This window comes from Lagopus leucura, unplaced genomic scaffold, assembly GCF_019238085.1.
Source record: "Lagopus leucura isolate 7727_CA_CO unplaced genomic scaffold, USGS_WTPT01 Super-Scaffold_797, whole genome shotgun sequence".
Taxonomy (NCBI): domain Eukaryota; kingdom Metazoa; phylum Chordata; class Aves; order Galliformes; family Phasianidae; genus Lagopus; species Lagopus leucura.
In genome coordinates, this window is record NW_024962259.1 from 1,021,889 (window position 1) to 1,049,827 (window position 27,939).

Sequence of the window (27,939 nt, forward strand, 5' to 3'; positions counted from 1 at the left end):
CCTGCGTCACTACGGCGAGCATTACAGCATTCAGCGTGCTGATAAGCAACAGCTCCACAAAGCCATAAGGCTTCCAAAACTTTTGGGAAATAAAAACAGCCAGTTTAATTCAACATTGCAGTGAACTTGATTATAGGTGAATTCAAAGAGCACACACAAAGTCAGTATGACATCATATGCAAAAATGTCTGGTTGCATGTCTCACTAGCTAAACTTCTTCACTATTTCCTATGCCAGGGAAGTGCTATGCTCATCATTCCAGAACCATCTTCTCAGTTCCTCGGTTCCTCTCCTCAGTTTCTTACAGAATGGATTTTTGTTCAGGATCTGAATCTTTTATCAGGCAACTGTTCTCAATCTTGTTCAGGTCCCTACTTAAGATTTTCAGGGAGATAACATAAATGTAAGAAGTGTTTCCTGACAGTAGAGCAGGCTAACTGAATCCAGGTAGAACTGGCCATAGCCAGCCCCAAAGTTCAGCAATAGTGAACCATAGCTGAATGCACCAGTGCCTGCTGAGTGCCTCTATGAAGTGGGAAACTGTTCTTAAGGTTACAGCATTGTGAAGACCTTCATGTTTTTGCCTCAATTTCTGATAGATAGGGTGGAGATAAGAATGTTATCAGCATTAATTGCATACCAGGCTCAGCTTTATAGTATCAAGGGTAGATTTACTAGCAGAGCTATCAAGTTGTAGCTTGCTTTGGCACTCCTACATGACAGCCTTCTCAGTCCTCCCTTCTCAGCATTATGAGGCTAGAGATCTGCATCCTTTGCAACTTGCAGAATGCTTAAGGAAACAGCGTAGATCCAAAGAAGTTTATTTTGACTGCCCCAACAGCTTGGTGCCAGGAGCTCAAACATGCCCATTAAAGCACTCCTGCTTTACTTCTGGCATGTTGATCCCACATGGTCTGGCCAGCCTGTGGAAGAGGAGAGAATGTGCCAATCTTCAGCTATAGCTTCCTGCTCAGTCCCTGTCCAGTCCCTGCAAGCTGGGAGTGTGGTGAAACACTTTGTATGGAACACTTTACAGTCTCCCTACCCCTTCTTTACAAGGCTGTGTTTATCCAGGGAGCTAAGGGTACATGCAATCCAAGAACTGGCCCACCACTCTTAGCACACAATATTGCTACAAGAGTTTAAAAACAGTCAATAAATGCACTTCAATTAAATACTAAGTGAGGTCAGGTTTCTCGTTTTTCCTGTTTAACTACCAAGTTGCAAGGCAGTCTAATAAAGGGCTCTCAGAGCTCAGTTTATTACAGGATCAGAAAGGCTACAAAATTGCATAAACTTTGGATCATCATTCTCAATTAGTTACACTCCCTTTAAATAGGAAAAAAAAAAAAAAATAGAGCAAAGAGCATGTCACATAATGTAAGAATCTAATCCAAAATTTCTTGATGCCCATTACAAGATTTCCATGGCTTTATACTGACAATGAATCAATACAACTAATATAATATTACTGTTGATGTTAGAGTACTGTTTCCTGCTGATCTTCAGTTTGGTTTCATATGCCCTGCTGCTCTGTGGTGCTCACAAATCATCTGATACAAATACAACAGATACAAATAGTCCTTTGTTTCTGCAGGTATCTTCATCAGGTATGGCTGAACAGATACCACTGGAGTAAAGGAGCAAAAGGGAAAAAAAACATTCCAGCTCCCTGCTTTTGGCTTTGGGGAGAGGGGATCACACAAGAAGCAGTGCAGGGCTCACAAATCCATGTCCATTCCCTTAAACTGCAGGCTGCCTATTTTAGAGTAACTCCGTTGTTCTAAATTTCCACTCACTCAAAGATCAGATTCTCTTTTTATAACCTGTAAACTGCAGGTGCTTAAAGTTTGCTGGGAGGGTGTGAAATTCTCTGCAGAAAAGAACAGCATATAGAACAAACTTTTAGACTGGTGGTCCTAAATTAGCCCAAAAGTTCCTGTCAACTTAGAGGGCATAGATGAAGCCCTGTGGATGTCACAGAGCCACTTGTAGCATTACTCTGACAGGACATTCAGGCTACTGGGAACTAGAGAAGTGGTGTAGTCCTCTCTCATGCTGTTGCACAGGGAGAATATTTCAGTCTGGGGACTGAATAATTCACCAAGAAATCAGCTGGCCAGTGTGGAAATAATTTTAAATGAACTGAGCCCTTAGGTATTAAATTAACTGCATCTCTGGGGAAGGATGTGGATTATTGCAGCTGAATGAAGCCCTTATTTATCAGATGGAAAAGGTTAATGTCATTTCCTTTCCTTTCCTCCATGGTTTTTCTTACCACATCACCATTTATGGATAGCATGAGGTGCAGACAGTGAAAGAACATGTGCTTGATTGCTTAAATGACCAGAGCTGTTACTTTAATGGGGGAAGGGGGATAAGAAATTAAGACTTCTTCTGGTTTCCTGGGAGGAATTACAGGGCTGGGAAACATAAAACACTGAAGAAAGGAAATGGGCTTGTGCAGCACCTGGTCTTTGATTTGACATTCAAGAGTACCTAACTGAATGAGAGAATTTTTGCATTCTCATCTATTGTGCATACATAATAACAACCAGGATCAAACTAATCTAATATCCTTACTTCATACTTCATAAGGAGAGAATTAAGAAAGGTCATTTTTTTCCCCTCCTTAATTGAGTTTAAATACAGTTAAATTAAGTTCTACTAATAAAGAGTCTATGATTTTTCTAATTTGCCTCTGGAGTTTCAATAGCTGTTGACCTAAAGATAAATATCATAACAGTTCAGCTATCAATTACATGCTTTACTAATGATATCAACAAGGTAATTCTAATACCAGTTATGGAGACAATTTCCACAGTAATAAGACTGAGAGCACTGAAAGCTTATATTAAGAGAAGAAAACTCGTTTGGTTATAAAAGACTCAAGAGACACAAGTTTATTTCCCTGTCTCAAGCACAATATGCACTTATGCAAGCAAAATTAAGGTTAACTTGTATCTCTTAATAACAAAAGTAACAAAAATGGATCTACAACACACTGTCTGGGGTCAAAGTTCAAGAGAAGGATAAGCATGTGTAACCTCCTTACTACCTGTAGAAGCCTTACTATCCACCAAATGAAATCCAGATTGAGGGCAGAACATCTGTTTATTTGCTGGATAAATCACAGATCAACTTTCTGCCCCAATTTCTTGTATGTGAAATGGAGTCAGAGGCATTACCCTACCTTGCAGAGGTGCCGTAAGGACAAAAAATTAATATTTGTTGGCACTGCAATGGGGATAGCTAATTCCAGCTCTGAATGAAATGAGGAGAAGGATATCCATTGACTTATATGAGATTGAGAGTAAACCCTTATTCATTTTACATTAGCCACTGAACAGCCATTTGAGGATAACATTGAATAACTATTAATACTTGTGTAGTTAAGATCAGCATCTAAGTTATAATGGAGTAAATTAATGTATGTCTCTAAGGCAACAACAGTGTGACTATTGAGCTGGTTTCATGAGGTGAGCAATTGCAGCATGTGAAAAGAAGCATATATAGAAGCTGAGTGCATGTGGTCTGATCTTTTTTTTCCTGACCACAAAGGAACAGCTTTACTGGATGACCAAGCAGCAAGATACTACAGCAAATGGTCTTTTGCATAAAGCCAACCTCGACTTTTCTGTAATAGCTGTGCAAATATAATCACACTTGTAAATTAAATGCTACTCTCCTGAGCTGGAGCATTATACATGTTCATTGAGATGGAATCCCTGTCAATTCATTTTTTTAACTCAGTATTCATGCGCATTAGTCTTAGAAAAGAGAATGTGATTGCTTGAATAAATTCAGCCACTACCTTCTGCATCTCTGTATCAGTTGACATGCATCAGTCTGACTGTAATCTGGGTCTAGAAATATGTTGCCATGGAAATCCCAAATATTCAGTTATTGGCAAGGGCAATTGAATGGGATACCTGATAAATAGAAATATCCTAATTCTTGTCAACTGCATAGTTAATACCTAAGGTCTTAAGATGTTACTGAAGATCTACAGTACCTTAGGAAGCAAAAATCTCTAGGAAGCAAAAATAGTTTTCTCACTAATGTACGCACTTCCAGATCCCAGATTCCACAGTGAGTCATAAGATCTCCCCCAGAGGTTCCTATTGCATAAACACAGTCTCTGCAGTGGGGCTTATTTTTGAGCTGTCTGGATCCAGCTAGTTCCACAGGCCAGAGGGTAATTGTTAATGATCTCTGACCACTTAGGCATTGCTACTCGGCAGTAGCCCTTGCACTCCGGATGACCTATGCTTTCCGTTTCTGTACACCACACGCACAGGGCCAGCCAATGTCTGACCCCTTGTTTTATGGTTATTGTTCTGTGTGACTGAACAGTCTTAATAATTCAGCATGGTTCTATAGCACTGCTGTTTCCTAAGCAGAGTTGCAAACTTTACAACCCAAAATACAACCTATAAATAGATTTCCCGCTCAGGCAGAATCCAGCAGCTGTTTAACAATGTACAACATCCCCCTGCAGCAGTTTAGCACAAGAAGTAATACGTGTCATACCTAATTAAGCTGGAGGCAATTCAGGCTGGAGACCAATTCGTCGCTCTCCGTTGGTAAAGCAGCACGATAGACCATTACTAAGGGCATTAAATAGTTCTGTAATATTTAAAATGTCAGTAATTCTTACTCGGTAGGAGAAAAGAAGTTCCACAGAGCATAGTAAATCAAACTTTGTGGCAGGAGCTCTGCTTTTAGCACTTTTCCTCTAGAAGCCCTGTGTCACCGCCTCTCTTTTCGGTCCACTCGCACAACGAGGAGGGTCCCGGCCGGGTGGGCGCTATCCGTTCAGCACCACGCGCCGAACGCCCGGCAGGCAGGGATGCACGCAGCCTTGGGAAGGGTGACAGAGAAACTACCGACATCCAGCCAACTGCCCGTGCTCCTGGACGGTGGGAGCTGCCAGTGGTAAAGCTCACCCTGCCCTAGCCGTTATGTCAAAGCTTCGACCTGCTGTGGCTTCCGGAGTTTGGGCTCTGCCTTACATTGCCCACTCGTGCTGAGTGGGATTATCTTGTTCTTCTACAGCAGAGAAGAAAATGCCTTTCTGGTGTTTTACATTTCGCATGATTTTATGCTGGAAAACAAATCCCAAAGAGGATTTTCTGAATTTGAGCTAGGAACAAAAGACAAGGTGAAAGTGTCTGAATTTTGGAAATAGGCCAGGCTAGCAAAAGCTTTTCCTGAATGTAGTTTTACAAAGACCTTTCAGCACTAAAAGAATATAGAGAAAAGCTGTGGGTTTTTTTCTTTTGAAAGAATTATCTGAATACTATTTTCATTAATGTATTCATTATGCTTTCTTCTAAACAAACAAACAAACAAAAACAAAACATATTTCCATGTATAGAATTATGCCAAAAGAAAACTAAGCAGCCATACAATCTCTGGACTTGATCTATTAATTTGGATAAAACAATTAATTGGGTTAATGAAACTTAAAACTTGATTAATCAATGACAAACATCTGACTTTCTCATGAATATCCATAATTTCCTTTTTGGGTAACTCTGCTGCAGACTTCGCTACTGCAAAGTAATCTATGTACCAAAAAAATAAACTTACTGCATCCTCAATTTATTCCTTAAAGTTGGTTTTGGAGGGGGGGAAACAAAGCTTTCTTTAAACTGATCAGATATCAGGGAATCAATTGCCTCCTATGACTGCAAAAATATATTCAGGTGAGAAATTTTCCTTCAGAGATGGAGAATTTTACATTCCTATCAAAATCAGGATCTCCACAGCATCCCAGTTTTTTGTATTATGTATTTTAAACATATTTATAGCTGACCAGAAGAAATATTGAACAGAAATTATTGTTTCTATTGAGAGAGGTGATTTCTAAATACTGTTGGAAAAGTTTACTTACTTTAAGAAGTGGATTTCTCTTCCTTCATTAGTTTGTCATTTATAATTGGCAATGTCCATGCCTTTGTGCTGAACAAAGTAGAGAACTGTGGAGAGCAGAATATTAATAATAATAAAAAATGTGCAACAAGAAAGGCCGTGAAGCATAAGCAGGAAAATAATTTTGTCAGTGTCATCATGTTGATCCCTATTGTGAAGCCAGCTTATATCACCAGTGAAATCACATCATGTACACATACAAGTGAAACATTTTGTATTGAACTATCCAGTGAGCCAGCCTTTTGCATTCTGTAAATTGGAGAAGCTTACAAAAATCTAGTCTGCACTTTGCTGTTTTGTACATTATTTGTGCTTTAAATTTAAGAACAACATCGTGGTTTGCTGGTTTAGTAGTGAAAATTGATTTGGGCTATCAAGTGAAGTAAAACTCCAGGTTGTGTTTACTGAGCTCTCCTTATGTCTGAACCAGAAATACTGTCTTCTTGATCTCGTGCTATCAAGCACAGCCTGTCTGCTTGGTTGTGAAAGTGAATAGATACTATTCAGACTACAGAATCTACTTGTCCTTCCCCATCATCCGTGTAGTTTTTCTGCTCCCCACTGGCCCACAGTTTTCTTCTGTATTTCGTGTTTTGGTTCAAATGAGGAGTACTGCTGTATGACTTAAAGGATTTTTCTGAAAAGCTCTAAGATACTGTGCAGCTCTGGCAGCACAGCAAGAGCTGAATTGCCAGCAGAGGGGGAGAGTTAGAGAGACATTGTGATTTGATCCAACATCCACTCAAGTCAGGGGAAGTATTCTAATTACTGAGTCAATAAAAAGTAGGGAAAACCTTGCACTGGAGTTGTTTTTGTAATATTTCTCTAATTCACATTTTCTAGATCCTATCATACTCTTTATCTGTAACATCAGTTTACCTTGCTACTAGTAGTAAAGTGTTAATCGCTTTTTGTGTGCAATAAAAAAATCTCTGGAAAATGCAAGGCCACATATGGTCTAGAAATAATAATTAAAATGAAAAAAATCCTCATTGACCAGAACAAAAAGGCACTGAGCAGCTTTGAGCAGAGAATGCCGTATGCCAACCCCTCATGCCTCTAATAAATCTGCATTTGATCGTGCACTGTAAGTCTTTAAGCATATTGTAGAAAAGGGGCAAATCCTCTTTTGGAATTTACTGACTTAAAAAATGAAAAGTAACGTAATTCCATTTATTTTAACATCATTAGTTTCTCAAAAAGGAACCCTGATCACATCATGGAATAACATTACTATTATTTCTGTGATTGCACTACATTTTAACACTTGATACTGTACTTCCTTGCTAGCCAATTTATTCTTTTGCTGTGGAGTTACACGAGAGGTGACAAGCATGTTAAGGGTTGGAATGAAGCAAAAAAGTGAGTTATGGCTTTGCCTTTTTTCCAAAGAAATTGTAATCCATTTATTGTCAGAATAATGCTACTGAGCCTAGATGGGGCAGTTGTGCTGGAGAAGGGTGCTTTTCTGCTTTCTGTTGATACATAAAATGAAACAAGATAAGGTTCCCTATCATATCCTTTAATATCACCAGAATGTTTTTAGAACTGGCTGTCAGCATTACACTAAAAAGAAAAACAAACAAATAGCAAAGCAGTAACAACAGGAGAAACCGTGTTGGGCTGGGATTCTTGATGCTGCTTCTGTCACAGCAGCAGGCACAATAAGCTTGTCCACTTTTAATACAGGCAATACAGAATTTTGCCAGTTCTCATTTCACACTTTCTCCTCTTGAACAGCCTTCAAGTAAGATTTTAAACTAACTCTGTTGGCCTAAGGAGTTTATCAGAAAAAAGCAGTGAAGAGCTTCCCCAGTTCCTTTTTGGTGCATATTCAGTCTCACCAAACAGGCAGAGCGTCCTTACAGACCTATGGGAATTACAGTTCTTAGTGGCCCATTGGCTCCTTGGCTCCCTGTCAAGCCCTTCATCTTCAAAGCACTCCATCCCCTTTTGATGCCAGCGTCTTTATTTGCATTTTGTAGCACTCAGAATAAGCTAGGCAAATATGTTTAAAGTCCAGCACATGCTTTGTAGAATTGCCAGGTTTTAAAAAAGTATATATTGAGGAAATAGAGAAATCCATGAGCCCTTAACAAAGACTCAACTGCTGATGAAGAAGAAGGCATATTTTGTCCTCTGCTGACCTAGGTCACCTTTGAACAAACACAATGTTCTTTATCAACTTGCCAATTCAGCCATTCTTTTAAAGAACAGGCTTGTGTTTTGTTGTGTTTTCTTCGCTTGTTTCCCTCTTGATCTTTGAGTAAATTGTGATATCTGAATTCAGCCACTGTAGAAATAGGTTCAGAGCTTCACAACTGACATCCCACTCATTTTATAACCAAGATGCCAGTCTCTTGAAATGAATGCAAATAATTTACCTTCTCTATCTTATGACTCAGATTTTCATAGTCACTTGTGCCCGTGTTCTAACATCCTTCCAATTAATACTAATTTATTTCACCAACATTAGCATTCATTTCAGTATACTTCGATGGGAGTAAATCAATCATAGCTAGATTCTGTCATTCTGTCTGTGATTATCTTCCTTGCATATCCCTTGAGTTTAGTGCCAATGATCTCTAGGGTTATGCAAACAGCTGGATCTCATTGTAACAGGGAATAACAGAGTCTTATTCCTAATCTAATAGGCTTACAAGAATCAGAGATGTGTGAACTACTCCCAAACAGCTATTTATACTTTCTTTTGAGGAAGTGCAGTGTGTTTTCATATTGCTATTGATCACACACTTTCACATTTCACAATGTGCCCACAAACCTTTCCTCACACATTCCTAGGTACTTACAAGCCAAATACTTTCATTGCCATACCACGCTGTAATTGTTAGTTTAATAGTTTAATAGTTTATTGTTAGTTTAATAGTTTTTGGATGTTATGTTGAGGGACATGGCTTAGTGAGAACTATTGGTGATAGATGGATGCTTGGACTGGATGATCTTGTAGGTCTTTTCCAACCTTGGTGTTTCTGTGATTCTGTGATATAAAGCAAAATGCTAGCAGTGTATTTGCAGTGTCTGTAGAAATCTCCTTTACAGTGGCAGTCAGTAATTTGGGAAATGCTCAGCTTCATAAGACACCACATGCACATATAAGAACAAAGAGGAGATTCTACCTGGATCTTCCTAAAGAATGTACTGGGGCTGAGAGATTGTCTGCTCAGATGGAGCTCAGACCTGACCTGCCAGATACATTCATGGACTTAAATGATATTCCAGGCAGTTGGAGACAAGAAAAAATTGGTTCTTTTGATTAAATTTGTTAAATATACTTGTATTAAACTACTTTTGCTAAAAATATGTTATATTTATCTAAGTATACATGCACACATGTATCTAACACAACACAAGCAACAGTATTTTCTGGATGCCTTAGCTTTTTGTTTAAATTGTCATTCTTCTGATCTTCACTCTAGTTTCCACTGAAGCATTACTTCAGCTAAAGCTCAGTTATACCATCTTCCATGTAAGTTTATGTCACAGCAAATAAAAATGAGTTGAGCAAGTTAAACATTCTCTCTCCAAACCAATTTTGAGCCTCCACATAGCATACACATGTATTTAACATTATTTTAAAGCAAGTATTCACACTACTGACATAATAAACAGAACAACTGTGAGACAAGTGTCCCAGTTATTTCTGTGCAGTGTTGCTGGGTGCCTGCTTCACCAAGACACTTTATTATACAGTTCACAGATTACTCAAGAGAAGAGAAAAAAAAAATCAAGGAAGATGCAGAATGCAAACTGAACAAATGGTGCATCTGGTTTTTGTGAGCTTAGTGAAAGGAGTCACGGAAATTCAGATCTCAGTAGTGCAGCATTAGGAGAAGAGGCAGATCTTTTCAGACTTCAGCAATACAGAAAACAAGAGGAAAACAGTAGTGGTGGAGGTAAGGCTACTAGCTTGAAGAGAAGAGCAATGGAATACGTGCACGTATCTGAAAAAGTGAATCTCCAAATGAATTTGCTGTTATTACTCTTAGAATGTATAAATATATTTTTTCACTTTACGTCAAAATAGGGTGAAGTCATCTGGATCTACTCAGTTATTTACTTTTAAAATAGGCACAAGAAAGCAGCGCTTGTTATTGGCAGGCTGTTTTGCCCTAAAAGAAAAGGCAAGCAGAAATATGCAATCATTCTCTCCTATGCATAGGTATGGAAGCAATATAAAAGGTACTTTACCTTTACTCATGCCACCATGAGGAAGCTATGTCAAGGGTCCTTTGTTTCTTGTGTGCCAGCAGCTGTGCAACTGTAAAGAAAAACAGGGGTTGGGTTAATAATAACGAAAGGTGCAAGCCATAGATTCTAAGGACTCAAGTTAAACATTTACCTCAGCTTGTTCCTATGAGCAAACTCAGAGGGTCTGCTTTGATAACGGCTGGCATCTTGAGAAATGGGTGACAGCCAATCTGCTGCTTGCCCCACTACTTCTCTGTCTGCAGTTCAGACCTGCACAGCAGACAGCTACAGTCACCTGTGCACATCTAGGTTAGGATTTCAAAAACGACAGGCAGGAAATTCTGCCATGTAAGAAAAGCCCTTCACCATTCAAATGGTACTTCAAATATTTACACACAGGATTCGATTTGGAATTATCCACTGAAATACCTCTTAGGAATAAACGGGCTCAAGTCAATACATTCTGTTGTGCTGACAATTTATTTCTACAGAAATAAAGAAAATTCTTTTGTTTCTATATTAACATGAAACTGCAATTTCCTTTTCTGTTCGAGTCACACAACATGCAGCATTCAACCTCAGGTCTTGCTAAGAAGATACCTGGGAACAGATGTGTTGGTCTGCTGCCTTTGTCCCTCCTCCAGTATATATTAAAGAAGGGATGGCAACTTTTTGTAGCCAAGTTACATTGTCATGTGCCAAGGTGACATAGTAAGTAACAGGAGCTTCAAAAGACTCAGCATAGTTTCAGGTATCTCTCCCTACCTTCTAGGCTTCATATCTGGAGCCCTGAGGATCTACAGAAGCACAGATGCAGTCCAGGCTCTCAAAGTCCTTTAAGTACTCCTTGTAATTTTAGAGGAGCTGACTCAGACAATAGTTTATCAAAGGCTGAGGCCAGCTTGAAGTTCCTTAACAGATTTTGGAGAGCTCCACGAACACTGAAAAAAAACAACAACCATGTATTACTTTTTTATGCCTAACATTTTCCCCTGAAATCTCAGAGACATGACACAAGGAACTAAAGTAGACACATAAACATCTGCTTGCATGGTGACAATGAACTTCATGAGGTCACTCTCATACAATCTCATGTTTGCTTACAAGAAGGCAAGCTCATTTCTTTTAATGATAGTTCTGTTCTCCGGAATAGTTCTTCAGTAGCTGAGGTATAAGCTATGACTCAGGAGAGATAATTCCTAGCTCAACTGCTAAGCAGCTATACAACTCAGGGCAAAGTGCCCTTTGTCTGTCTGCTCTATTTAGACTATGGGCTCTTTGAGGTAAAACCAGCCTTTGACTGGATATTTGTGCAGCACCTAATACAATGGAAATCCAGTCTCAGCTTGGTAGTTCTGTAATACAAATTAATAACAATAACTAGACTTGACTGCTTGACAAAAAGCAAATAGTTCGGAAAAAGCTGTCTTAAATCTTTCTATCCCACTTCCCTAGACCAAAAAAAATCTACAAGTGTTATTTCTTTTGGCAGCTGAAACCTAATCCTACCTTGGTTAGCATAACAGAGAGAACAGGAAGTGCTGTGAAGGAATTTTTCATTCCCTGGGACGTCTTTGATCCCCCTTCCCTCCCTTTTCCTATCAGGTAATTTTCAAATCTTGATGTTTCCAGTTAGTCTACGTATCTTCTTGTTTTGTCTACTTCAGTCAAGTGTTATTTAACTTCCATTTCATGGATGAAAAACTGGTCTGTATTTAGACTCTGCTGTTGTGTAAGCCGGAACCTGAGAACTTCAGAATCCCAGAAGGGAATACAGCTAAAATTCACAGCCCTTGCTGGTGGAAAACCTATGATTACTTTACTTTAACACAGACAAGGTGCACTCATACAGTACATAAACGCTAAACAAATCATTTAATCATTTTCTGTTGTAGCCACCACTTCTTGTCACTTAGCTCTGATGTCTCAGTTCAACTTTCCAATACATAGAGGAAATTTTTTTTCCAACTATACATATTGATTTACACTCATCTAAAATGTGCATAGCTCAAAATAAATTAATGTTTGCTTAATATTTGGTGTTCTGAAGGAAGGACCCCTATTTCAGTCCCACATGAGATACAAAACTGCATCTCATGTGGGAAAGCTTTCGACAATGAAATAATAATTAAAATATGCATGACCCTCAAAGGGCTTAATTACCACACACTGCTGAGTGTAGCCTCATGCTTGTAGCAAATACAGTCTGTAGCACTACAAAGCAGGAGATGACAACACACGCGAGATAAAAATGAAAACAAGATCATCTTGGAGTAGATAATATGACATACCCTTTTCCTGCAAATGACTGTTTCTGTCACACAAGCTGGAGCTTCATAGCATGTGCAAAGCACACCACTTCCAACTGTGGCAGCTGCATATGTAGTCTTTCCATTTTGTCTCTTCTTGCATTGAATCAATCACTGTTTGCCTGGCCTGGTGTTTGTACAGTGCTGTATTTCTTTTTAGCCTCAATTTATTCAGACAGTCCTTTTTTTACTCACTATCTTCTTTACTCTGCAAAGCCTCAGATGTGCTTTGCAGGTTACCAGTCAGAAGTCTCTCACAAGTCAGCAGGAGTGAAGGCCACAGCCCACTGTAGACATTATTCTGACTGTTCAAACAGTGCCATGACAATCTTAGAGCTTCTCATGGTCAAAGTGGCAGTGTTGGGGTAAGCCACAGCAATAAGAGATCATCTGTCATCCATCCACCAGAATGAAGATGTCATCTGTAATCTACTTCAAGGTAGGTTCAAAAAACACCTATGCCAGAGGAGAAATTCAGCTCTTGACTAACAAAGTATCTTGAAATTCCACAATTCCATGTATTCTACCTTGCAGTAAGAACAGTTGGACCCATTTTGTGCTGAGCAAACTGGGTTGCAAAGCTGACAGATGACTTCCATTAATATAATTCCACTTGACTCAAAAAAAAAAAAGCAAAGCACAATCCAACGGGGAAAGTTCAATTAACTGATTTTTTTTAATACACACAGACGCAAATATGTGGTTTCAGGACACTGCTATTTTTATAGTCCTCAGTGTATTCACAATTCTTTGTACTCAGTTCTATAACAAATATGGCTCCATTATGTCTTTCCTTGTTGATGCTTTTTGTTTTGTTTTTTTTTTTTTTCCCCCCTAGGCCATATTATATAGAACAGTTACTCCTAAATATTGCGCATGGTTCAGATTTTCTGATAGAATGACTCACTGTAATTCTGCTTAGTAGTAATGAAGAAATATGACTTGTTCTGGCAAATAACGCATGATAATCAACAGTGGTTTTGCCACTGATTCCTTTATTTGCAAAGCTGTCTATAATTGGAAGCCACTGGAAGATACTGACTTGCTTAAATGATTATTGCCATTGACTGCAGTACTGTTAAACTTGAAAGATGCCTACAGAACTGAAGTTAGACTCAAGTCTTTTCTTTTTTTTTTTTTCCTCTCCTTTTTCTTCCTCCAGAGATGACAGCATTGCTTCTTCCTTCTCTTCTCTGAGAAAAGTATCAATATAGCTACAAAAAATGACTGGAAGGCAGAGTAAATATATAATTTCCCTCCTCTTTATGACTTGAACTTGTGAAAATCCAGAACCCCTTTTATTATTATTCCATTTTATAATAATCTGCACATGGTGGTATATTCTAGGCCATTATTGACTTCACTGGTCCTGAAACCAGGACATTACTCAGAGCTCCATTTACAAAATGTATATACCACTGTTCTGCAGTCTTGCTTCCAGCTATTTACAACTCCCCAGTGCCTAAGAGCAAACAGCTGGGGAATGAGTTAGGGATTCAATGGCACTCTTAGGACTCAATGGCACTATGCTTTTCTTTTCCATTTTTTTCCCCATTAAAAATTGGAATCTTTTCAGCACTATCAGAATAGAACAGGCAAACAGAAGGTGCACAGAATGAGACAGTACAAAAGCAGTCGATCCCACCAGCCTGATGGTGTTTGTTTGTCACTGCTTGCAAGTGCAGATGCTGTGGAGATGCATGGCCTAAAAAGGAACTTGTGCCTGAAGGATCAATGTGCACTGACTATGCACCAGCCTTTAAGTGCATGTAATGGGCTGTGACTGGCTGTGACCCACCTTTTTCTCAGGCCCTTCTGGGGTGGTGTTTGCTAATGGAACTTGAACAGGTAGGAACTGCACTTGACTTTGTGAGGGTGACTCTACGTCATCAACCTGTGCAAGAGTGAAGGACATTAGGTTCATCTAGAAGGGTGGAAGGAGAAATTACGGACCACAACTTCCATTGATGTAAGAAGAGGATGGACTTATCTTGCTGGAGACAGAGGAAATTAAATGGAGATTGTCTCTCTTCATATTAAACAGTTCATTCGCAGCCATCTAAAAACCATTTTTCCCCATTGTGAAACATAGACTTCTCCTTGTGTTTTCCATGCTGTGAGAGAAAGAAAGTTTCTTTATATGTTTAAGTGAATTTGGAACCTGGAAAATAGAATCAGTTCCTCTACTTTCCAACATGTCCAGGATGAAGTGGAGGAGCCCTTTGGTGTACACCATTGTTCTGCAGATCCCAGGATTTCATGGGGCCTTGCATAAATCTGTCTTTGTTTCGGAACCAGTGTTCCTCTGTCCTTAACAAGGAGATACCTGAACTGGAACTGAAAAGGAAATTAGGGTGACCTGGAAGAGACAGCATTGTAATCTGCTGTGATGGGAAAATTACAAAAATAGTAAAATTAATAAATTAAACACCAGTCCATAAAGGCTCAATGGGCTCTGGAACAGATTGCCTGAGGGCACAGGCTATATAATGGGATCCTTTTCCACCCAGGATACCTTCAGGAATTCCTCAAACCAGGTCATAGGAGGGATATTTAGTGCTTCATACACAGTGGTATGACAGCACACGGCCTACACATGTCCCTAAGGTCTCCTCTGCACCCCTTGGGTCTTCATGCAGTCCCTTGGCCCACCCTCCTGCCCAGCATGGCGCCTTGAGGACAGCTGCAAGCTTTGCGCTTATGGAAGCTCTGAGGGAGAACAGGAGGAAGAGGGAGGGGAACAGCCCACAGAAACGACGAAGGCAAAGTGTGTGTGAGGGAGGTGAAGCAGCCCTTAGCAGCTTGACAGGGCTTCAGACGAGGCCTGAGGAGCAGTTGGGAGCCATCTCTAACGACAAGGCTGCGTGGTTGCCTCCAGCCCAAGTGCAGGGTTCTGTAGAGTTCAGGTGGGGACCGAAAGCGAGAGACTGAGTTAAACAGTGTTCAGCTTTCCTGTGACAGGGCCTACTTTTAGGAAAAACATAAAAATGAGGGATGATGACAGGTTTGTGTTGTCAGGTGGCTGAGCAAGAGCCAGAAGTCTGTAGCAAGGCATGGGGCACTGTTAGTCTACTGAGTCACCTCAGAAGCTGCTTTGCTTCCATAACCCGAAATGGGGAACTGTGGCATCTGAGGCAAAGCAAATTCCAGCCCAGATTCTGATAGATTTTCTTTAAAGTCAAGGACTGAGGGGGGCTTACTACAAACAGCACGCTGCTGATGAGAGAGTATTTCCAGGGGCTGAACCCACGTTGTAATTACTGACAATGCTGAAAATGGTCAGCTTCCCATTATTGCAACACCAGAGAACATGGTGGTTTGACCACTTCCTTTCACCCCTTTTGCCTCCTTACCCGCAATATTTAAGAGAGCACAATTGACACAGAGAAAGGAATTTGAGAAGGTCATTGGAAAAAAAAAAAGAAAAAATGAATTTGGCGTGGCTGTGCAGATAATAAGACTTAATGATTTTATTTTCAATTTCATTTCTGTGCATTCTTATGGAAACAGTCTATTTTAGGGTGATGGTTCTTCATTAAATAAAAAAAAGGAACAATTAGTGGAACGAGACTGATGTGACAAACTGTGCTGCATTGTCAAATTCTTTTGTGCAACTATTCTCATAATGAGTTGTAAGCATGTTTTTTCTTGCCTGTGTGCCTTCCTGGCTTTCAGAGTGCTAGTATAGAAATTATTTTGAAAAGCAATGCAATAAAATTTTATTAGACAGAACAGGCTGGTTCTGTCCTGGTATGGACCAATTGCTGTGTAGGACAGAGGAAGCAACATGCCAAGCACAATAAGGAGTGAAGCACTGGAATGTGACATTGGCATTTTTCTCCAGTTGATTCTTTACCTTACAGGAAAGATTTTACTCCACGGGAAACACTTTCTTCTTATTCATTGACAGCTGGGAAATAATGGAGTCGTTCATCAAACAGTTGTTGTAAAAGGCAAAAATAACTCTGAACCCCTACAACAGCTCCTCTGTAACCGTAGGAAAGACCTCTGCTAATCCTGTCCTCTCCCCTGCCAAGCCAGGATTGCTTTTTGTGCTGCATTTTCTGGTGCTTTGGCTAATCTAATTTCAACCATTCTAGGAGATGTGGCCTCAATCACTTCTCCTTGCAGAGTGTTGCAGCTTAAGAGATAGCACTGTCAGAAAGTTTTCCCTGCTATCTGGGGCGTTTGTTTCCTTGACCTCATCCCTTTAATTATAGCTGTTTCATATACCCCACTAAACCATCCCTTTCCAACACTGATGTTATGTTTGGTAAAACAAGATGTACAAATGAGCAGTATTATTTTACTTTTATGAATCAGTCTCCCCAGCTCAGAATCATTGTTGGTCACTTCTGAATGTTGTCCAATCTGTTGATATCATTTTGTTCTGAAATTACTCAAACTAAATTCTCTCATCTCTTTACATAAAGTAGTTGAGGTACTCTTTTGCTTTCATGTGTATCCTTTTAACTTCTTTTTCCAGTTGTTTGGCACATATATTGGGCAGAAAATACTATATTTAGTAAATTCCTTTTCTACCTTGTGTAATGCTAGACAGAGAATGTCTGGGGTCAGTTCCAGGTTTCACATGGCTGTGGCTAAGTCTTTTGTTCACCCACATATAAAATGAAAGTTTTATTTACCTGCTAGGAAGAAATAACATTGAGTAGCTACATTCACTTTTATAAGTACTCATAAATGCTGTTTACATCGTACATCACGATTATCAGATTTTTAGCTGTGATTATAATACAATCCTGTAAATTGACTGCTATATAAGATGTTTTGTTGCTGTTTTTTTTTCTGTTTAAACAAGGATACAACCCAGCCTTTGCTCTGAAGGCAGGTGGCTGAAGAACAGCACAGCAGTGAGGCAGTGAGGCCTGACCTGCACAAGCTGGCTTTCTGCTGCAGTCCCTCTTTTGGTGCCCTTCTCTGTAGTGCATTCTGAACTCTGTGCAAAGAGACCAGGCACCACTTTCAGATCAGAAAGTTTCAGAAGGTGAAAGCACACAGAGTCAGATCTTTCAGGGATACCACATGAAAGTATTTCCACAGGTCCATATTGGTGTCTTAGTGTTTCACGTAAGGTGTACGTTAGGACTCTTCAGCCCTTTAAGTGGGATAAACAAAATACAAACCTGCATTGAGGAATGAGTGTGCAAGCATTTCTTGCGGAGACTTGAAGAAGCTGTTTTCTAAATTTAACATGACTTCAGTCATTGTGCTTCTCATAGAAGTAATTAAAAAGATCTCAAAGGAAAATATTCACATCCAAAAGCATCTCACTTGTAGTAACCACTATTTTCACAGAGGCCACAGCTGACAAACAACAGAAAGTCTTCACTTAAATTTTTTCTTTGAATGTGATGTATTTGATTTGACAATCATAATGAAACAGTGTTGGGTTGGTTTTTTTTTCATTAAAACAAAACACTCCCCAAAAAGTTGTAAAAGTTGTAGGCAAAAAATGAAATGTGGGTGTGGAAGAGGGTTTTTGTCTGAACAGGAGGAGATTTTTCAACTGTGCTGTGGTAATAAACATGACCTGAGTTACCTCATCAAGACTGAAATAGCTTCTGTATGTCTGAATGCACGTTTCTGAGAGGTACGAAAAAGCTGAAGACTCTCTTGCCCAGGGATGTCATTTTTGATTAAAGAGAGGGTTAGGCCAAAACCACAGATCCCAAAACATCTTAAACTTTTCCAAAATGTAACTCCTAATCTGAATTTAACATCTGTGTCTGTAATGAGCTGAACTAAAACTTGACCTCCAACACCAATGAACTTTGGAAAGGTTCCGTTTCCCATTTGAAGCTGATTTTTCTCCCTCTAGATGAACTATTCCAGGAAATCAGGAATTTGGTGCATTGATAAATCCTCAAGTAAGACTTCTATGAATTCTATGTAGAAGATATTTGATGCCAAAATATTGTGTGCAGGTGATAGCTATTTAGTGGATAGACGTGTGCGAGACCTCATACACCTCAAAGTATTAACAGCAGTGGAAACTATTTGAAGAATTGCAGGTGAGACATTTCATTGTGCCCAGGGGTATTTATGACCTGGTTCTAGTAATGACAACAGTGTTTTCACAAGGTCACTAACAGCATTCAAATCTATCCAGAGAAAGGCAGCTAGCAAATAGTTGGAATAAAGGAAAAATCAGTAGGGACAACATTATTGTATTACTCCCATCGTGGATAAAGTATTTTGGCTCTCTGAAAGCAAAAATTTAAGTATAATTAAGGATTGTATGGGTGCTGCTGCCCCTGTAGACACAACATTTTTCTCTTGATATGAGATGTTGAGCAGTCATGGTGAGAAGGCTCCCCAGATTCAGGTCTGTCACATCTGGCATCAGAGATGTTTGAGATGTCTCTTAGGGCACCCACATCTGGAGCTGGCATTCAGGATGGATGCAGGGAGAATCATGGGGCTGCTAAGTGCACCTGTAGAAACACACAGAAAACACTGCTATGCAGACAAGGAAAATGTTTGTTTTAGCAACCAAATTGAAGTGAATAAATAAAAGACACATTATGAAACAAGCCAATATGTTCCTGCGTTGGCAAGGCATGTGATAAGTACAAAGATTTAAGTCTACCATATGTCACAGATAGCACAGAATAGGAAAACAGTGCACAGTGCAGCCTCTTTGATCCCTGAAATAACAATTCTTAATTCCCACTAATAACTGCATAAATATCCTAAGGTGGGTAAAATGGCTAACTCGTCATCCACAGATCAGGTAATCAGCTAATCAGCTACATAATCAGCTAATCAGCTACACCGTTTGCTACTCTGTAGTTGAATTGCTGTCAAACTTAAGAAGAGACACTGCATCCCAGTGAAGCAGGGAAAAGGGAAGTGGAAGTTTTTTCTGCAGGTAACTCCAGATGCAGCTGGTACTGCTGAGTGCCCAGCGCTGGTATCATACCTGTGCTAATGATATACCATGAGTAATCCACAGCTCAGAAATGCACCACAGTTTCCATACCATAATTGCACAATCAGACACACCAGGCTGTGCATTTCTAAGGGGTTATTGCACTCCACTGAAATCTGAAGTCACTCGGCCTTTGGCCTCTCAGAATCACCCAGAGCTTTCAGTAATCTCCTGGGCTCTGCTCCCTGTTGTGTCTTTCTCAGACAAATGGAAAACACATTTTCACTTCAAACTAATCCCCATTCAACATCATTGGAATCATGCAAACTCCTGAGCTGATTCTAATAAAATAATAATAAAAAAAGAACATATACAGAAGCAAATTAGTCTTGTAACTCAAGCACTTTAATATCATTCTGTGAAAACCACTACTGGATAGCTGATTATCTGCTTTCTCAGGGCTTTCCTGGACCTAAATGTCAGCTAGCACATTTCACTCAAACACAGGGATGATCCAAGCACTCTGGAAGCAGTTTAAGTTTTAACCTATGTTGGAATGTGCTTTCCAGCCCCAGGAAATTACACAGCATTATGCTTTTCAGTGAAAGAGAGAGCCAATTTTGCATAAGTCAATTAATTCAAAGAAGGTGAACTCTGTTGCTCCCCCACACGCTGCATGCTTTATGTGAAGCACCTTCAAAGCAAAGTGTGTTATGATTTACTTAAGATAGCGAGCAAAGTATCGTTAATCTCAGCTTGAGTAACTTGCTAGTGAAGCCTCAGTAAGCTATTCCTACAGGAATATGAAGTTCTTTCAGCTAAACATTTTTTGCAGGGCCACCTTCAATATTACACTGATATTGCCTCAACAGATGATACGTAATGGTCTGTCAAGTCTGCTATCCAGCCACCAGCAACACTCGCTGGTTCAAAAAGGTGAAGCATTCCTGTGGTACACCTTGCCAATACGTTATTGTTCTTCAGGGAAATAAATTTCTTCCTGACCCCTGCAGGGATCAGTTCATGCAGTGAACATTTTCAGATTAGTGTCTCCAGCTGTGGAGCTTGCTTGGATTTGGAATATGGTGTAAAACTCATCTCTCCAGCCAAGCATTGTTTTGAACATCACTTGTGAGGGCTGAATTTTGGTTTTGATTGTGTTATTTTTTCTTCTGTTGTCGGTTTTGTTGTGAGTTAAGGGCTTTGTATGGAAAACTGCTTTGTGAGCTCTGTGTTATGCTCACATTTGAGCTAATGTGTTGTTTATTTTTAATTCTGCATTCAGTACTCTGGTCTCAGTGCGCTGGTTGCATCCAGCAAGCATTTAAGATGTGCAAATGTCTTAGCAGTCTATCCCAAAGCTCACTAAGGCTTTCTGTTTTCTTCAGTTGACTTTGATTGGGCCATGAGTAAATAACCAGAAAACTTTTATTTTAACCTTTGTCCTACCTTTCTGCTTTCATGCACTGAGTATTTTACTTGTCTCTGTTACCTCACATCTACGTGAGAGATACCCATTCTTCTCATATTGACCATGCCTTTAATTTTTCTTCTACAGATTTTTGATTTATGATTCCTAACCACTTTAAATGGCTTAGAATCAGATTTGTTGTGTAAGTGGAAATGCTGCCAGTGTTCATCTTAGACCCCACATCCTTGCAAAAAAACATAAAGACTGGGGAAGATAGATCTCTCAAGGGGCAGTGCCATTTTTCCATTGGTTTGTGATGCAATGCTTTGCTTCAACTATTGCTCAGGAGATGGACGGCACATCCCCTTTTTATCTCAGCCTCCTTTCTTAGGTTACAGCAGGACAAAGCTGTGATTGAGCAGTGTCTGTGTTCTTCTTGCTGGGAAGAGAAGAGGCTTTAATCACCTACTCTGACCCATGGATGTTCCGAGAATTTTTCTGGTGTGTTCTCTGATGTTGCACAATCAAGGCTTCATGTGCCCACTTGCCCACATTTGTGGGCTCACATCACAACTGCATGTGAGCCTCACTTACCCATGTGAACCACAACAACTTACCATTCTATCTGTGCTTGCTGCAGTTCCTTTGCTCATGCCCTGCAGTATCGCTGGGCAGCGATAATCAGAGTTATGCTTTCTGTGCAGTGAGGGCTTTCTGGTTCTCAGAGAGTAGCAATAATGGCAAGGGACAAAAAAATGCAGAGTTCAGCTTGACTCACATGGCCTTTTTATCCAGGAATCTGACAGCTGCCTTGCTTTTTGCTGAGCCAATGCAGTGCATTTTCTGTCTTCTACACAGTGTGCATTGCCACTGATTCAAACAGCAGGTTGCCTTGTCTCATGTTTAGTGTGGTAAGTCACTACCAAATATTTTACACTGTCTTCATTCATCCTGTAAATAGGAAAATGGCTCACAATCTGCCATGTTACCTTCAGACTATGCGTAATCTTCCCTGTGGCAAAGAAGAATACTCTTATTCTTGCAACAGGCAATCTCCTTCCAAAAAACAGTTTCCATCTCCAGAAGGTTTGTGTGGGTCAAAGTCTTTGCTTTGCAATGGATAAATTCAGATCATACTCAGCATTATACCCTGCAGCTACACTGAGGCCAGTTACTTGGTATTTAATGGCTTTTATTATGGATGTAGTTGGGTTGAGCAGGAACAGCTAGCAAATAATAGTTAAAATTCAAACAGCCATTAAAGTCTGGTCCTGACAAGATGCAAGTACTCTGTTACTAATGGACTTTCCCCCACAAGGGCACATTTGTTAAGGGAGAATGTTTGAAATATTTGGCCAGTTGACAGTGGAACAAAAGAGGGAGCAAATTCTAAAGTTCTTATGAAGCTGTAGTGACAGTGTCCAGTCTACACACATCAGCAAAACTGATCACGAGAGACAAGTTTGTCTTTATGAATGTTTTCCATAAGTTGTCTTTATTTAAACACATTTGTGCTCCCATTAACTTCGTGGAGAGCACTTGGAAGAAAAGTTGTCTAAAGATTCAGACATAATGCTTGATCAGCCAGCTAAGAAAATAAAGCTTCTAGTTTCCGTTGAAGCCTTGAGGAGTTCAGCAGTGCTCTATTACAACTGTGATATTTTGGATTGCCTATGTCAGGAAGAGAAATCTCAGACTTGGGCCTGGAAGTCCTCTGAGATAACACATAGAGCAGCATATAATGTGGTAAACACTATACTGAGCATTTTGGACAAGAACTTTGAGGCTTTGCATGGACTTTTAGGAGGCTTAAACACCAGCAGAGACTGCAATCTAGGGGTAAAGACAATCTGGATTCAGTGCTTCATTTAAGGCACTGATGTTTTGAGCAAGCAGATATTTTGCTTTAAAACAATGTTGATTCTTGGTTTGACCCTGATTTGCTCCACGTTGTTCTAAGTATATGAAATTTAACAAAATACACACTAACTGGAGTGGACTGACACATGAACTCTTCCCATTGATAATCACTGATGAGGGGTTTCATTCATAAGAATTCCTCATTTGAAATGCTAATACAAAGACATATCCCAGAGGTGGTAATACTAAGAAGTTTCCATTCATCTCCCCCAGCCTTTCAGATCTTTCCAGCTGTCAGAAAGCTTCATTGTGTTAAGTGCATAAAGCGCTGGAGGCAGTTGGGGTTGAAGCACGTGTTGTGCACTACAGCATCACACTTTGTTCAGATCAGATGCAAGTGGAAATAGTATAAGCGACTCCTTTTAAAATTGCACTTACAAAAGAGGCAGAAAAAAAAATAACTAAAAATAATTATGCTTTACTTTGTTTCTAATTAGATGCAGGTGCTAGAAACCACTCCAGAGCTACTCTTTGCATGGTATTTGCAAGTTCTCTCTACCAAATGTGCTCTTGGAGAGGCAAGTAGAAGCTGTTAAACCTTCTGAATCTCCTATGCCTCTGTAGTGAAAGTACCCAATGCCTGTGATTTGTTGACTGTATTTCTGTACAGATTTTGTTTTGCTCTGTGCTAGTTAATTCAAAGACACTGTGCATACACTTAACTACTTAACAAGATGTTTGTAAAGAAAGGCCTACTCCCATGGTCCAAGGTCACTTCATTCTTTTATTTAGTACTGTGCTTGCCCATATTGCATTCACATAAGTAATGCATGATAATAAAAACATCTGTTGAGGCTTTATGCGTTTTGTTTAATGTCAGCTGAAGGAATACAGATAGAATTCAGTCAGGAAGGACCACACTCATGCTTTGTGTTTCTCCTCCCAGAATCACTTTTAACTTCCCCATGATGAAATGTATGTTAGGAGGGGGGAGAAACCTTCATTCTCACCTATAAAAGTTGCAGCTGTTTTCCTGTTTTTATAGAAAGCAGCAGGCAGATTTACTATAAAAGAGTAAATACTCTACAGCAAAGTACTGTTCACCTTGAGGGATGATGTCAGAACCATAAATAACACTGCGGGAATACAGATATGTCCTTAAAGGCCTATTAAGAATGATGTGAAAAGGAAGTGAAAAATAGGCAGGCAAGTGTGCTGTGCACAGCGTGTACATGGTGAACATCACTTTATATTTGATTTACTCTTAAATGCAGGAATGGATGGAAACATCAGCGGCAGAAAGAAACATAAGAATCCTGATAAAGTTGCATATGCAAGCTTTCAGAGACAGCTATGTAACAGAATAACTGGCACTGAATGCTTGTAGTAGAGGGGAAGGGTAGAGGAAGAAGGATATCAGTCTTACGCGTGCTCTGTGTGGCTATGCTCTCCTCTCTGTGTTTTTCTTCAAATTGACTTAGAAGCTCAAGCACAATATTTAAAGTCAGTTGCTGAAATTAGTATTGTGGGTTTTTTTTTTTTCTCTTTCATTTTTCTTTATAAGGGAGTGAGAAAGCTATAGAATGAGATCTAAGGAGATGCCCTAGCAAAAGTTATCAAGGGCACATGGTGTGCAGTTTTTGAAACAGTAAACAGATGAATCAGCCCATTCTTGTGAATTGGTCTCCCCTTTTTGTCTTCAAATCTGTTGAACTTTGAACAAACTTGACAGACTTCTAAAAGCAGTTTAATTCTTGAGGATGGTTACAGAAAAGCAGCGCAAGTATTAAGAGGCAAAAATAAAGAAACTGAAGATGCAAAATTACTGTCAGCAATCTGATGGCATAAAAGTCTATCATAAAATTTTCTAGAAATACCAGGGGGAAAAGAAAATGGAAAAAAAAAAAAAAAAAAAAAAGAGAAAGAAACAATGTAATAACATTGATTCTTCTTTGGTGGTCATTTTCAGATTCCTGCACTTCACAACGAAGCATTTTGAAGGTTTCAGGAGTTGGTTAAAGAACAAACTGTGCACCCCGTTTTTAGCACCAATTTCATGTTTGATTTTCCATGCAGTCAAAGATAGAGAAATGTGCAGAGTGTCGAAATTACTACAGTTCAGAAGGAAGAAGAAAAAAAAAGAATATGAGAAAAAATTCATAGTCTTTCAATTAAAAATGTAATTACAGTACTACAACTACTCTAATACTTTCCTATCTGCAGTTACCTCCTCTGATACATTGGATTGGATTCATCTTTTTCCACTGTTCATAACCACATCTTCCTCTTCTCTCTTTTTTTCTATCTGATGTATTCTGAATATATAGCAAAAGTTCTTGCTATGACCACTTGTGGTTTGACACTATGTGTTACTAATTTTCCAGCCCACTTCCATTACTCAGTCCATCGAGACTGCTTGGTTTTCCCCTTTTGGTATTTCCTTCCTCCGGAATCCACATTTCATTCCCAATTTTTTAACAGGCCCAAGATTGCTGATGAAAGTTCTAAACTCAGGTCAATTCAGTCACTGATCGAGAGGAAACTCATCATGCATTCCAGTCTCACACGTTTTACCCTTTGACCAAAACACCTTCTCCTTATGTCTATGACACTGGCCTTGATCTTCTTCATTTTAATGCAGTGCACTGAATATCTCTGTTTGTGACAGCTCGGATAGATGTCATCCACTACCACAAGATCAGTAAACAGGTTAACAGTTAACAAAACCAATCAACTATGGAAAAAACAGTCACTGATTCTTATCTCCTCCTATTGGACAATCCCAAGCTGGTTCCTACCAGTAAAACATATCAGCAAAGCATACTGCATACTGCATGTGCACGTGTTAGGGAAGAAATGAAAGAGTCCATATCAATTGCTATAGCTACAGATTCTCTAATGAAGAACAAGGAGTTGTCTGTGGAATGAGACCCCTTTTCCTCCCTCTACCCCACCGCTGGCATCACCCAGCATGGTGAAACTCTGCTCCCAGGTTCTTTGCCTACAATATCTGCATCTCTGGCAAGGTCAGGTGCTTAGAGAAGTGCAAAAGGAAAACCAGCAGGGAAGGGAGGGGGGTTCTGCTCCTAAAATCTAACAGTGTATTCAGAGGAGGTAAGTTCTCTGAACATGGCTTCCAAATGGCCTCATCGGTTCATTCTTGTGGTTTTAGCTTGAAAATGCTTGCCGTTGCACTCAGAGCTGAACAGCTGTATACCAAATGCTCCAAATGTCTCAAATTAGCAACCCAAGAGCACCCATCAGAAAAGAACCATTCTGCTGGCACTCAAGAACGTCAGGCTTTTATGACATCTCATTCATTGCTCTGTCCTCATTCAACCTCACATTGTTTCCCAGACAGGGCATATCTTCTGAATTAGAGCTAGATTCATTATTGGGAAAATATGGAGACCGTAGTAATTGTATTAGCTTGTGTAACCTTTGCTTAAGTTGGATGGATCTCGCTGCTTTAACACTAAGACACAGTTTTCTCTAAGGCAATGGAAAGAGAAGAACAGAAAGAAAAAGAGGAATCTTCAGTGCTGATTTGACACTTTCTGTTATGTAGTTGATGAAAAAATTTAAATGAGGAGAATAATAGAAATCTATGTCCAAAAGTTTTCTGCAATATTAGCTCCAGTGATTTTAGTGCAGAAGTTTCTCAAGAAAGCAAAGTTTCTGGATCGCAACAAATGTGTGAGGAATGGGATCTTTCCTTCCTTCTTGTGTCCCCCTGGCAGCACTTCTGAGCCAAAATGATATGATACTCAGGTAATGAATTTCACGTGCTGCTTTGTTTTCTAAAAGCTTTCTTTTCTCATTTCTGGATTTTGCTGCCATGAAGTACTTGGAACACTTATTTTAATATTATCACTTTGGGTGAGTAGGAGCAAACTTTTGCACATTCAACACTTCCATTCTCTCTGTGTTTACTGGCAAAGGTTTTGCATCGATTCAGAGCAGACAAATGCTCTGTATTAGAAAGCTCTATAATTCAAATTGATTTTCGCTTGTGAGCTAATTGCAAAATCTTTGTTTGAATAAAGCAGCTCCTCTAGAACACAAAGCCATTGTGACCAGCTGATCTGACAATGTGCAAAACATTGACAAGTGAATTTTGGCCATAATGTGTGTACTAAGCCAATAATTTATGCCTTAGCAGCACATGTTCAGAAATACAGGCAACCTGGATTTAAATACAATTATTTTCTAACTTTTTTTTTTTTTTTGCACCATTTATCAATATTTGTACACACAAGTGTTTCTTTCACAAGTGTTAAAAAAGGTATTTCCTAAAATTCTTACTTGCAATAAATGTTTCCGGTTCTTCACTCATCTGATCAGCGCTTTAATAACCCAGTAGTTAAGCTGCTGATGTAACAATCTAATGCACTTCAAACTTGAGCTGGCTGCAGTTGAATATAAAACTTGTTAGAAAACTGAAGCCTTTGTAGAACTGAGGGTATTTTTTTTAGCCAAGAGTACAGACCGCATTTCATCCTTTCATCAGAAAGCTTTGTAAGTAAGGTGCTTTGTCTTTACATGTCTCTAACTTCAGAAATGATTAAAAAAACATAAAGAGGAAAACAATTACCTCAGCTACATCCATGAGCCAAGCTTCATTTCAGCTTTCCTGGAGTGCTGGTAAAGGACAAATCAGCAAAGTAAAGGAGGACAAATACTGCTATCCTTGGGGATAAAAAAAAATAAAATCTCTACTGTTGGTTGCTAAAGGCTGTTATCAGCTGCAGGGTGGTGCAATGGTTTAGCTGAGTTCTCATGAGGAATTTCTGGTAGAAATACATTTACTCCTATGTCAAATGCTGGTACATAAGCTGGGATTCCTGGAAATCAACTGATTAGTGTGCATATTTACTTCTATTCTTAGTTCTTCCCTCAAGGTGAGGAGGGCAGATAAGTATAATCTATTTTTGCCCTCAGAAATGAGCACTTTGGCTGCCCCGCAAGTTTCCTTGATCTCGGTGGCATTCATGCATGTTCAGGACCGTGCCAGATCTCAGGTAGCACCTTGTCCCAGAGTCTGCTGCTGGCTGCAGGACCGAGCTGTCTCAGCACAGCCAAGCTGGCCCTGCCCACCGCGCTCACCCCAGGACACACAGTAAGGTGACTCTGTGAAACACCATTGTAAAGGGCAATTGGGGATTATCCTTTGTCCCTGGCGTGGTTTAACATCCTATGCCACCTTCCTGTCCCTGTCGAAAACATGTGCTGCTGTTTTCCTCTCTTTGCCCAAATCATTCTTTCTGAGCTTCATTCTCAAACGATGGGTCTCCGTTTATCCAGATCAGTGTTGACTAAGC

General features: G+C 39.6%; 1 long non-coding RNA gene across 1 annotated transcript; it reads right to left on the reverse strand.

Moving 5' to 3' along the window:
• Window positions 1-15,910: 15,910 nt before the first annotated feature.
• Window positions 15,911-27,457, reverse strand: LOC122176571. The gene is made up of 2 exons (XR_006177773.1): window positions 27,213-27,457; window positions 15,911-18,910 (listed from the first exon to the last, which is right to left on the reverse strand). It is a non-coding gene; the product is annotated as an uncharacterized LOC122176571 (long non-coding RNA).
• Window positions 27,458-27,939: the final 482 nt, after the last annotated feature.